General features: G+C 47.0%; 1 pseudogene; it reads right to left on the bottom strand.

The window, feature by feature from the left end:
• Positions 1-8,946: 8,946 nt before the first annotated feature.
• On the bottom strand, positions 8,947-9,064 carry LOC136649875 (5S ribosomal RNA; annotated as a pseudogene).
• Positions 9,065-13,977: the final 4,913 nt, after the last annotated feature.

Here is a 13,977-nt window from a genome sequence, read left to right on the forward strand (position 1 = left end):
GTTTGTCAGGACTATAGAAAACAAGCCCTATGAGGCAAGGTTGGAAGGACACTGTATGTTTAGCTTGGTTACCCAGAATATAACAGAACATCCTTTTCCGAAGTTGCCATACATCAAGAAATGTCTATTGGCACAAATTTACTGTGGTCCTAATGACTCTGAATGGATGCTCCTGCAGTTGTAAATCATGCTCTGTTTTGATGTATGCCCACAGCAAGCGTGAGTGCCACAGAGGGTATTATTTTGAATTTTATACACTGTTCCTGGGAGGTCCACCATATATAATCATTAGCAGGCTGGCTTTGAATGACAGCCCCACTGGGGTCAAAGGATGTCTCCGAGTTGATTCAGTGAGCTTTTGCTCTATGTTCTCAGAGGAAAATAGAGGTAACATGACACCATGTGCATTCCTTGACACTGGACCATAACTGCTGTGGTTCACAGTGCCACTAATAGATGATCACCAGTTATTATCTTATAGGCTACTCTGCTTGATTATATGAGCATCCTCTAATCTTTTACTGCACATGACCTAACCCCAAAATTTGGTGTAAATATAAAGAGAGAAACACATTGAAACCTTCCCTGATCCCTTAAGAGAAGAAAGGGAATCAAGGCAAACAAGTAATTGTCTATGTTCTGGTTAAATCTGTGCAAGACAGCATGTGCTCTACACATCGTTGCATGTGAGCTGTGCATTCTTCACAATGAATATCTCAGTACTTGAGAGGATCTAGTCCCAGGGTTGGAGCTAGTCCAGTGTTTGGAGACCCAGTTGGTAACTTTGTTTGAAGGACCCCTTAATTGGCAAAGGGGAGGTAGAGGCACAGCCAGTAGGGGGGGGGAATGGCCAGTGCAAACTAAGGACATCGCCAAGATTATTCCATCTTCACAGATAACTCTGGAATATGTTAGGCCATGTTGGAGACAGGTCACATAGCTTGTGTGCTGGGTTTGGGCAGAGGCACGTGGCACCCAAAGCAGCAACATCATGATGTCATGCATTCTCATGATATCATGCAATGTCATGACATCACATGATGCCACTTTCCGGGTTCTCCAATCACTTCCTGAGTCAGGAAGCAACTGGAGATCATGGGCACTCACAGTGGCAGCTGGGGTGAAATTGCCCCAGCCACCACTGTGGGTGTCCAGGCAGCCGGAGCTCCAGTCTCTTCCCACTGAGTGTGTGCACACTCTCAGAGGCAGCTGATGCGAAATCACTCAACTGGCTGCTGAGAGGGTGCGCACGCTCCAATTGCTTCCCGACTGGAAAAGAAACTGGAGCACATGCGCTGGCTCCCCTCCAATTGGTGCCCAGGACACCTGCCCTGTCTTGCCCCAGGGCAGATACACTTCTGGGTTTGGTGTGTGGTCCTCAGCAATGGCTTGAGCCGGCCAATCTTATGTGCCAGATGTATCTAATCAGGATTGGCCCAAGGTCTCCTGGTGCACAAGGTAGCATGTCAGATGGCGCTCTCCCTTACTGGAAGTGTGCCAGCCTCTGCTCTTCCCAAACCCTGTATTAAAAAAAAGGAGCAGAATGACAGCGTAGAAGAGGAAATGTGGAAGAGAGGAGAATGGTGGTCTAGATCAGTGGTTCCCAACATTTTTTCACTTATGTACCCCTTGGCAGCCCCTTTCCATAAATTGTACACCTCATATTAGCCCCGCAAGGCATTCTAATACAGACCTGCCTTTTCCGCCAGGAAATTCAATTCTTTTTCAAGTACCTCTGAAGGTCCTGGTAAGTACCCCTGGGGGGTGCATGTACCCCAGGTTGGGAACCACTGGTCTAGAGCATTGGAGACTCTCTAACCCACTCCTCTCCTCTTCCTTTTCCAATTCAAGGACTGGGAGGAGGAGCAGTGGAGATGAGCGGGTGAAGGTGGGCACTCATGGATAGGGTGACCCTGTGTCAAAACCTTTGCTTCCACACTGTTGGGGCATTAGGGACTGTCACAAATAGGCAAGAAGAACTGGGAGGCATCTATAAGAACATAAGAACAGCCCCACTGGATCAGGCCATAGACCCATCTAGTCCAGCTTCCTGTATCTCACAGCGGCCCACCAAATGCCCCAGGGAGCACACCAGATAACAAGAGACCTGCATCCTGGTGCCCTCCCTTGCATCTGACATAGCCCATTTAGCCCATCTGACATAGCCCATCCATACAGCGGGAATATGATAGAATATGATAGAAGAGTATGGCCAGTAAGTTAAAACACTGGATGGTTCTTGGGGTCTAAAGAAAGGGAATAGTGAGCAACTAGAATTAGGCTGCAATCTTAGCCACACTTTCCTGAGAGTAAGCCCCACTAAACAAAATAGAACTTACCTCTGAGTAGACCTGGTTAGGATTGTGCCCTTAGGTAATTTTGTGCTAGGAAACACTTCAGGGAGTGTTTAGGAGTGTTAAGGAGCCACAAATCAAGATGTCTACTTGCCCTTCCAAGACCTGAGATTAAAAAAAAAAAAGGAATGAATAGCCAACAGCTTTCTCAAAGATGAGGCCGGAGAGGAAAGATATTGGTTCCTTTAACTGAATTTCAAGATAATCTTCATTTTATAAGACCTGAAATTGTTGTTTTACTTTCCTGGTAACAGTTATGAAACCGAAAGGATAATGAATCAATCAAGAGAGAAATATAAACTCAACGTCTTGCTTTGCTACTGTGAGCTGGGCCAACAAAATGAAACGTATAAATTTGGTGAGCTATATAAGGTCAAATAGCTGTGAGGGATCGATACTTGCTGAAATGACACATTATTGCAAGCAAGGATGCTGCAAAGAATTTGAACCGTCCTGTGCACCCAGCTCTCAGTAATAAGAACGTCTTGCATTTAGATCTGAAAAGCGCATTATTATAGCAGGCTGCACAGTGGCAGGGCTCACGGTTTGCATGCATTCTGGGTCCAATTTTTTTAAAAAAATAAAAAAGACCGGATGTTCTGACTCAGCAGACGGCAGTTTTGTATGCCAAAGTACGGCAATCCTTATATTCGCATTTCATACATTGAAGGACAGGCAGATGCCTCTAATATCTGTATAAGGGCAAGTAGAGATGGGGTGGCAGAAATTCAGTCTCGAAAGACTATGGTATAAGCCTACAGCACCAAGCGGTATTCCCAAACGGTCTCCCATCCAAGTACTAACCAGGCCTGACCCTGCTTAGCTTCTGAGATCAGACAAGTGCAGGGTAACAGTTGCTGTCGATACATCTGATGGGAATGCTCTAGGATGGATCGATAGATAGATAAGACATCTATAAGACATAAGATGGATAATTGGCATACATAACAAACACAAACACAAACACAACAACACAGCAAAAGTAGTGAGTACAAGTCTATGATATATAATACATAACAATTGAATAAGTCAGGTATATTTGTCCCATATAAAACATAGTGGCCTAATATATCAAATATACTGGATAACCTCTCTTGGGTCTACTTGCCACCATCAGCTGCAGATAGACTGCCACCCTCTCGGTGATAGGACTGAACACATCATTCAGCTGTTATGGCTTATCACTGCCATCATGAATTTTGAAACCTTTTTCAATTCTGAGGGTGAGCAATCATTTAATAATAACTTAATCTTTTCCATATCTGGAAGACCCACCTTATTAACCAGGATGGGCATTAGATAGGTAGAGCGGGCACTATTATGCTGAGGACGATAAAAAGTATACGTAGGAGAGATTCAACCGACCGCATGTTACAAGGGCGGAGACAATCTTGACAGGGAGTCTTGATACCTCCCAACTGTCACCCTTGAGGGAATAACGTTGAACCTTGCCAGGGTTATGGCACGACGTTCTGTGGGGTCTGTCAGTGAGGAGAGATAGATTGCCATTTTCCCTACATCCACTAAAATTGAATGTTGGGAGAATTAGGACAGACAAAAGAAAATATTTCTTTACCTGGCATGTGGTTGGTCTGTGGAACTCCTTGCCACAGGATGTTGTGATGGCATCTGGCCTAGATGCCTTTAAAAGGGGATTGGACAAGTTTCTGGAGGAAAAATCCATTACGGGTTACAAGCCATGATGTGTATGTGCAACCTCCTGATTTTAGAAATGGGCTATGTCAGATGTAAGGGAGGGCACCAGGATGCAGGTCTCTTGTTAGCTGGTGTGCTCCTTGGGGCATTTGGTGGGCCGCTGTGAGATACAGGAAGCTGGAGTAGACGGGCCTATGGCCTGATCCAGTGGGGCTGTTCTTATGGAATGGGATGGAATAATATAAGGGTGAGCAAACCTTTGTTGCCTGATCATTAAGATTTTGAAATTCAATATCCAACAGTCTGACTGTGATGCTCCGATAGGCCTCAGCATATGAACACATGTTCAGATGGTCTAGTGAGATCCCTGTTGTCTCAATTTTCTTCCTTATATAGGTTGACCATGAAGAAAGGTCAGACTCGCCAAGCATCAAATATAGAAGTCTGCCTGGGGGTGAATTGTAATGAATGTGCAACCAATATCGGATGGACAATAGCCAGACTCTGGTTAACAAGAGCTTTTGCCCTGTTTCCAAGCATGTGGCGGCATGGGGGCACACCTAGGTAACCCCAGGATTGCCCTAAAAATTTTTGCCTGAACTTGTTCCAGCTCATGGTTTACTGCCCTAATCCAATTGGAATGCCATATAGTAGTTGCCAACTGACTTGGCATTAAAGATCTTAACTGCCACAGGAATGAAACAATGACCTTTTTGATGGAAAAACCTAAGGATAGCTTGGGAAGTAGCGTGGGCTGAGTTAACTGCCAGTTTATGATGAGTGCACCAAGATAAATTATATTGGAAGTGTACCCCTAGATATTTAAAACTCTTGACCTGTTCGATTTTCTCACCATTTATATTCCAGGTAAGCGAGTTCCAGGATTTGGAGAACACTAATATCTTAGTCTTCTGGGTATTTATCTCCAGTCTATTTTTTGAAAGGTAGGCAGAGCTTCTTTTTTATAGTCTTTTGAGGCCAATTCATGTTTGAGAGATCAACACAGCATCGTCTACATATAAATAAAATGGGAATGTAGGTTGAACCTAGCTTGGGACACGGCCCGTCAACTTGATGAAGGAAGGAGGCCATATCTTTAAAAAAGAGTAAAGAGGAAAGGTGCCAGGATGCACCCCTGCTTCACACCCTTTTCCACCGAGATTCTGGGTGTCAACTTCCCGGATGACGTACATTTAACCTGACAAGTCGTCCCCATGTGGAGTTTTTTAATAAGGGCTAGAAGCCTGGGATCTAGCTCCTTTCTCCCACGGTGCCGTAAACGTGCTTGATGGTATGTTTACAAAAACTAGTGCCGGGAGCACCGGTGCCAGGCCAGGCCAGCACCCGGAAGAGGACATTGTGCAGCTGCTGGAGCAAGATGAGAGTGCCTGGTCTGGCCTTTTAGGGTGGGGGAGGCATTCTGGGGTGAGGGGATGGCAGAACAGGTGGGGGAGGAGCTGGGGGAAGGTGTAGGACTGGCAGAGGTCTCCTATTGGGGGGGGGGAAGCTCCGCCATTCTGTTGAAAGCCAACAGAAGGTTCTTTTCCCCCAAACCAAATAGCATATTGGGGCAATATTGAACAAGGGCAAAGACTTAAATACCCCTTTCAGGGCCCCTTTAAGGCACTATTTAGAGAAAATAAACCACTATTTGAGTGAATAAACCACTAAAATTTAGGGAAAATAAACCACTAGATAACTATTAATAAAGCACTATTTAGAGAAAATAAATGCCATTTCAGGGCCCTTTTAATGCACTATTTAGAGAAAACAAACCATAACCATGCTATGCATGCCTCGGAAGGTGTGGCTTTGGCCTAATTCTTAGTGGGATGCCATCTGTGTTTTGCTCCATCCTGTCATTATCGTTCTCTTTGATAAGATGAAAATGCATTTTTTGGTACAGGAGAGACAGACCCCTGAGCACTGGGCATCTAGGACAGAGTTGCAGCAGGTGGAACTTGCCACCAAATGTTGCAGAGTGTTTCGAGCACAAATTCCCCACCCCAGTTCTAACCTGTCCTCTGCAGTCATTTTTACAAGGAGCAGAGAAGATCAATCCCCCTTTCCCTCCCCTTCCCCTTGCAAGGCCAGTCCAAGACCTCCTGATGTGGCATGCTAGATGCTGCTATGTACTGTGTCTGCTCCTCCTATTCCCTGGTTTGGAAAAGGAAGCTGGGAATGGAGCAGAAGAGGAAGTGTAAAGGAGAAGAGAGAGGTGGGACGTCCTCTCCTCTGCACTTCCTCTTTCTCTTCATTTCCTTTCTGAATTTAGAGAGCAGGATGGAGGGGTGGCATGCAACTTTCACTAACCTGCTGCCAGATGCAACCGCTTCAGTCAGCCCCATATCCATGACTGGACCTAACCCTTGTCTCGAATCAGCGGATACCCTGGTTCAAGAGCCCGCAACATTCCACAAGTCCCGGAAGCTCCCCAGGCCAATGTGGGTCTTTCTAAACATATATTATTAATTCACAAACATATACATTCTGCATACCTAGGAGAACCCCCTTATATGTAGGAACCATAGTTGGCAACCTTCAGTCTTGAAAAACTATGGTATCGCGCTCTGAATGGTGGTTCTGGTACAGCGTCATTGTCTTATTCTTGAACAGTCCCATTTGCTTCCAGACTAGTAGGCACCTACCAGTTTGAATTTCCTCTTTGGGAGAATGGTGACAGTTGTGCTGCTTCAAGTCAATAAGCTTGCTTTGAGTCAGGGCATCAAGCGCACAGTGATGGCTGTTCTGGGTGGCTGCCTTACTATGCGGGAGGTATGCTTGGCAAAACAGCTGCTGGAGATGGGTTGGTCAGCAGGAAAAGGAGCAGAATTCAGTCACTGTAATGGAGCCATCTGGCAAGGAAGAAATGGACAGATGTGTATTATTCGCTCCTAGCTAGATCCTGCTCAATGCACCGTCACGATGAATAGCAGTTCGACTGGCTTTGATGTATTTCACCACCTTTCTTACTTGACTACTGATAATCAACTTTACTCTCAATAGTTTCCCTGATCACTACAGAAACCCTCCCCCCCCCCCCAAATAAAAGAACAGTGCTCTTAGTTCAGTGTCATACTTTCCATGTAGGAAGTCCAACATGAAATCTTTGGCATCTCCAGCCTACAAGATCCTAGGTGGGAAGGCTAGGCATGAAGTAACCTAATCCTATTCAGGATTCAGAGTTCTGCTGTTGTAAGATGGCTGCTGACGGTGCTTGTAGCGTTCTGTCGGGGGCCATTTTGCAAGTGCTACCGCTAGAGTTAGCAGTGCTGCAGCTGTGGCAACAGACCCTATCACACCAGCCAGACCATGGCGGGGGCAGAATGAAGTGGAGGGAGGGTGGAACAGTGGCATTTGGGGGGCATGAAGGAGGCCTCCTGACACACCCCCTTTCTCTCCTCTGACTTGGTCCAAGAAGACCCATTGGCAATTAGGAGGCTTATCCAAGAGGTAAGGGAAAACATTTGTGGCATGGCTGCATTGGCGGGGGGAGAGGATAGGATTGGGCTCTAAGTACCTAAAGAGCCACCCTGACAGCCAGAATACTGGGCTAGGTGGACCAGTGGAGTGCCCCTAACTCCAAGGCAGCTTCATATGTTCTTATTCTCGCATCATGTATACTAGATTGCAAAGCGTTCTCTGATACGTCTCATTTGATTTTTCATAGTGATTACAACACAGTTGTATCCTCTGTATCCTGCACTGTGTCATCAAGGACTTACTCATGACCTCAATCAATTGCACCAACAGTAAAATGCAATACAATGACCTAAACCGAAGATGAGCTTAAGCAAAGCAGAGCTGTTGAGCAGTCCCCATTCCCATAAGAGCCCAAGAAGAGCTCCGCTGGATCAGGCCAAAGGCCCATCTAGTCCAGCTTCCTGTATCTCACAGTGGCCCATCAAAGGCTTCAGGAAGCACACAGCCTGTTTATCCTGAGAACACACAACAGGGGGTTGATCATTCAATGCAGAACTTGGGTGTGGATGTACTCATCACCCTTCACTTCCATATCTATATATCCATTATTTCTTTTGTATTTTTTCAGCCCTGTCTTTGTCCAAAGTTAGCACAGATGGAATTGTGTTGTTGGTGTGCCCCCCATGTTTTGCTGCTACAAAGTAGATATTTCATTGTGTTGTGTCTGTGGTGGTTTTATTAGTTCAACATCATTTATCCTATTCCCCCTCTTACCTGATGACATGCCAGCCTCTGCTCGTCCTTCTTCCTGGAGTGGGAAAAGAAGAGGGGATGAAGAAATAAGCTTCTTCCTTATCTAACAAATGCTCCTTTGAGGCCTTTTTATCACCAAACCTATACAGCAAGCTCATCTTTTTTGGCATCCCTGCTGTCGTTTGTTATTTGGATGCTGAAACGGGTAAGGCAAATTAACAATTGGCTGACTGCATGCCGAAAGCCAACACTGTGCTATCTCCCATCTGGCAGCCATGAGAAGTGGCTGGCAATATATGGACCATCCATCTATTTTCAGATCAACAGTTCCTGATAGCTTTCTTTTCTCATTTCCAATCTATCCATTTGACCATTAAAGGCATTTGTTAGACACTGATATTGGCATTAGACACAAGTGCAGAGACACAGTCTAAGGCAGCCATTTTCTACCACTATGCCGTGGCACGCTGGTGTGCTGCAAATGGTCCACAGGTGTGCCGTGGGAGTTTGGGGGAGGGCCATTTATTTGTAGGGCCATTGGGGGATGTGAGCCCCCCCCCCCACTAACAGCATGGTGTGCTTCAATGGTCAAAAAACTGATGGTGTGCCTTGACAATTTTAGTTCAGTGTGCCATGAGACGAAAAAGGTTGAAAATCACTGGCCTAAAGAATGCTAGTTTACTCTGTGGCGGCCCAATCCATCCCCCCACAGGTTTACCCATATGGTTTGCAACCTTCAGTCTCGAAAGACTATGGTATAAGCCTACAGCACCTGGTATTCCCAGGCGGTCTCCCATCCAAGTACTAACCAGGTCTGACCCTGCTTAACTTCTGAGATCAGACAAGATCAGGCATGTGCAGGGTATGTTACCCTTATATTATTACAGAATGGCCATGGCCCACTGTAATGTCCATGGCGGGCAGAGACCCCGCCCCTTGGAGTGTGACTGAGCACGGGGAGCTTACTCTGTCAAGGCAAGTTGGTCGCCAGCGGAAAGAAGGATGGGAGGCAGACACAGCTGTTTTGCACAGACGGTTTACTCGCGTCAAACTCTTGACATTTATGGGGCCTGTGATGTCACAGGCCCCATTGCCTTACACAGACTCGTGGCGTCGGCGCACAATAGGCTCTTTCGCCGCTCCTTCCCGACCCCTTGAGGGTTCGGAGGCAGAGCTCTCTGGCTGGTGCCTGTCGGCCAGGGATATGGATTCCCGAGGGCTGCAGTGCTGTTGTCTGGGGTCAGCTTAGCTGTCCTCAGGAGGACCCCTGGTACCTCCGGGCTTGCCCCTTGATCAGCTGGCCTCCTCTGGAGGTAGTCGGTACCAGGTCCTTTGTTCTGCAACCTCACCTCTCCTGCTGTCACCCACCAGGGCCCGGTGGGCCTAGAATTGGGGAGCTCCCAGCCCCTCTCTCCAGGGTCAAGGTAGGCCAAGTTCCCTTGGGTCCTGGATCATCTGCATAAGGCTGGGATGGTTACCCCCTCTGGCCTTCCCTTTGACCCTGCTCCCAACTGGAAAGGAGCAACTTCTCTCTAGGCTGCCCAGCCTCCTTATGAAGCCAGCCTCGGGCTGAGCCAGCCCCACCCCTTTTCCCCACGTGGCTGCTGGCTGCTCCCAGGAGGCACTAGGTCCTACTCCCAGGGAGGTGTCTTGCCTGGGACCCCAGTCCTGACAGTGTTTAGGTCTTACTCCCGAGGAGGCCCCTACCCCTGAGGAGACCCCTGCTCCTGAGGAACTCCAGGCCACCCGGGCAGGGCCTAGGTGACACCCACCTATCCAGGAGGCTACCTGATGCAGGCTGTATCAGCAGCAGATTGGGAGGGGTCAGTGGATTTGGGGTGCCATTCACCTTGAATCTGCTGCTGCTGCCTCTCTTCAACTGCTTGCCATGGCATTGGTTGCAATTGCATTGGCTTGCAGCCCATGCAAGCTGCAATCATCTGCTTCCCACTTGCTCAAGCCAGAGGCAGATCATTCCCCTGTTCACCAGGCTCCTTGTGCACTGCCATCAAACCCAGGAGTGTGGGACTTTCTCCCCCAAAGCTGTAATTTGCCCGAGGAAAGAAGCTGCTTTTCATACCAGTAGCAGCTTCCTTTTCAGGGCAAAGGCAGCTCCAGTCACGGAAAGACAATGTGTTTCATGTCATGCCTAGGTTGATCCTCAGACTGAACCATTGGCATAGCTAGAGGGGGTGCAAAGCACTAAATTTTGCAGGGAAGCCTCACCAGATGGTGCAAGGGGTCCCTCCCCTACAGAGCCATTCCAGGGGGTAGGAACAAAACAGAGGCATCCATTTTGTTCCCACCGCCTGGAATGGCTCAGAAGGGGAGGGGCCCCTCGTACGCTGTGGTGAGACTCCCTGCAAAACTTAGTGCTTTGCACGGTGGTGTAGCTAATAGGGTGCAGGGGGTAGCAGTTGCACCAGGTAACAAGCTTTAGGGGTGCAGCAAGTTGAGCTTAACACTAGTGGCCAAAATTGTGAAAAAATTGGTATGTATAATACGATAATGTTATATATCATTGGAAAAGTAATGTAATGCAGAATGCAATGAAACAAACCTCTTTGAAATATCTGTATTCTATCAAAAGTTGTGGCAAATTAACCAGAAAATGAAAACACAACTGCCTTATGGAACAAAAAGTGGATTTTCCTAATTCCAAACTGACCTATGAGACTGATTGTTCTGAGAGCCAATGAGATGTTATTATGATACAGCATGGAACCAATAAGGTGTTAATATGAGTCAGCTTTCATTTCCATGTATCATAATACAGTTACCTCTGCTAACAGAGTAAAGAGGCACTTTTTCAAGTGGTGCTCCTCTTATATTTAGCAGGGAGAGAATAACAGTCCCTATTCACCCCAGAACAGAGTCTCTAACCAATAAGGGGCACACTTTTTATTTATTTATTTATTTATTTATTTAATTACATTTGATTTTGTTTGGGGGGGGGTGTTTACAAAATCTTTTTTGACCCCAGGTAGCAGATAGATGCCTTAACTATGTCACTGGCTGGGAGGAGACGTCAGAGCAACTGTGAGGTGAGCTTCTGGGGGCAGGAGGCAGGTTTTCCCCTTACTGTCACTTTTTTAAAAGCCTGGGCATGGCATTACTTCTGGTTGTGACATCACTTCTGGGGCATCGTTTTGAGCTCTGCACCGGACTACATGATCATTAGCTACACCATTGGCTTTGCACTTCCTCTAGCTACACCACTGCCTGGCATCTCCTCTTGATGAGAACTCAGGTATCATGGCTAAGGATTGCCCAGTGTATGAGCACTGGCCATGAGTAGCTGCACACACAGGAAGCTCAGCTGAAGCACCCCCCCCCCCCCCGCAGAGCTGGGACTAGCATTGGGCCTTCAGGAGGAGGTCTGAGCCAAGAGGTCTGTCCAAAGGGAGGCTGGAATGAGAAAAAGGGAAAACAGAGAGAACGAAGACAATGGGCCAAGCTGCATGTGGCAATGCAGAAGAGTCATTCCAGTCATTTATTTATTTTACTCAAAAGCAGTTATGGGAGGCTGTGAAATGAATTGGAGTCATGTCACCAGAACCCTTTTCCTTCCTGTGCCATTTCCCTGATCTATATCAAGCCTTCTAGAGAACAGGGGTTCCCAAACTGTGGGTTGGGACCTGCTGGTGTATCATGTCCTGATTTTTGGTAGATCACCAAAGGATGATGGAAAGATCTGATAACTAATTGCCTCAAGCCCTGAGGCTATTTAAAAATCAGATACTGTAGCTGCTAAGAGCTCAGCTCCCGCAGTTTGCAAGATAGCTGATAATTGCCCTGCAAGGAACTGAGCTCCTGAAGTTTGCAAGCATGTGTTAATATGGGGAGATAAATGTTTGAGTGTCTATTTTCCTGGTTATTATTACTAATAAATAAATAATATTTCTAGATCTTTTTTAAAAGTCTGGTAAACATAGGTGGGTCCTGATAAAGTGGGTCCTGGTGCTAAATGTATTTGGGAACTACTGTTCTAGAAGCTTCTGTTAGCTATACTGCAGGAAAAAATATATGGTACAGGTACTGTGAGTTTTCCTGAACAGGGTTAAAAGCAGCATGAAGGAAAGGGCTTTAGATTGGGGACACAGTGTGTGGTTGTGGGGGTGGGAGGGGGGGCACGTCCTCCTCAGATCACATTCACACCTCCCTGCATTTTCATTAACAACATCATGGGCAAGGAGATTCAGCCATAGAACCCTGCTTTGCTTTGGCCCTTAACTTTTGGATACACCTCAAAACAGACTGTATGGAGAGGCCTTGACAGGGGAGATGACATAAGGACACACCTGAGAAGGCCAGCATCCAAGACGAGATGCATGCATGTAAGGAAGTGATGGAGGCTTGAGATGGGTGTATCACCCAGTGATAATGCACAAGGGTTCTGCCCATCCTTGAGATGCTCCAGTGCAAAGCCAGAAGAGGGCACCCTGCCAATGATGCGATGCAGCTATTGCAAGGCAGGAAACTCCACTGGGGGTGGTGAATTCAGAAATGCACTCTGTACATGCTTTGAGACACCCCTCTGTCAAGATGAGCCAGGGCATTAAAAAAGAAAAACACACACATATGACACCACCATTTATTGCAGAAACAGGTCTGATGACTACAACTTCTTTAAGGATCTGGAACAGTGGTCCCCAAACTTTTTTTAGCATCCGGACCCACCTAAAAAAAAAAAAGGTTGACTTTACCAGCCACTCAAGCCTCTATGGCAGGGATGCTCACACTTTTTTGGCTCGAGAGCTACTTTGAAACCCAGCAAGGCCCGGAGATCTACCAGGGGGGAAGGAAGCGTCTGACAGACACCCCCTTTAATGTATGGAGCCCCTGCTGGAGTCTAGTCAGTTTCGTCAGTTTTGTTGCTGCATGCCTGAAGAGCAGCTAAAGTGTCAGTTTCAGTGTCAGTTTAGTGTCAGCTAAATATGTCTGTTTTGTCTAGTCACTAGACCAAACTGACATATTAACAGTTTGGAGAGACAGGGCTCTGCGATCTACTCATTTTGCCTTGTGATCTACCAGTAGATCGCGATCCACCTATTGAGCAGTGCTCCCCAACCCCCAGGTTGTAGGTTGTTTAACCCTTGATGCACTCAGCCTTTTAAGTTTCAGAACCACCAAAAATGGGGTCATGACCAACTTCTAGGCAATATATTCAGTTTGGGGACTGCTGATCTAGAGAAGATTCACCCTGGCTTTTTGAAAAAGGGCAACCCAAACCAGTGCTGGAAGGGGAGAGGGTAGGAGTGTGTGTGTGGCTGCAATCCTATACTGTATGTACCAGTGGCATAGCTAGAGGGGGTGCAAAGCTAGAGTAAATAGAGGGGGTAGCTAGAAGGGGTGCAAAGCTAGAGTAGGTAGAGGGGCTAGAAGGGGTGAAAAGCTAGATGGCATAGCTAGAGGGGTGCAAAGCCAGAGTAGGTAGTGGGAGTAGCTAGAAAGGGTGCAAAGCTAGAGAACCTAGAGGGCATAGCTAGAGGGGGTGCAAAGCTAGAGTAGCTAGAGGGGTAGCTAGAAGGGGTGCAAAGCTAGAGGAAGTGCAACGCTAGAGTAGATAGAGGGGGTAACTAAAAGGGGTGCAAAGCTAGAGTAGACAGAGGGGGTAGCTAGAAGGGGTGCAAAGCTAGAGTAGACAGAGGGGGTAGCTAGAAGGGGTGCAAAGCTAGAGCAGATAGAGGGGCTAGAAGGGGTGCAAAGCTAGAGGGCGTAGCTGGAGGGGTGCAAAGCTAGACTAGATAGTGGGCATAGCTAGAAGGGGTGCAAAGCCAGAGTAGCTAGA

Source organism: Tiliqua scincoides, chromosome 4, assembly GCF_035046505.1.
Source record: "Tiliqua scincoides isolate rTilSci1 chromosome 4, rTilSci1.hap2, whole genome shotgun sequence".
Taxonomy (NCBI): domain Eukaryota; kingdom Metazoa; phylum Chordata; class Lepidosauria; order Squamata; family Scincidae; genus Tiliqua; species Tiliqua scincoides.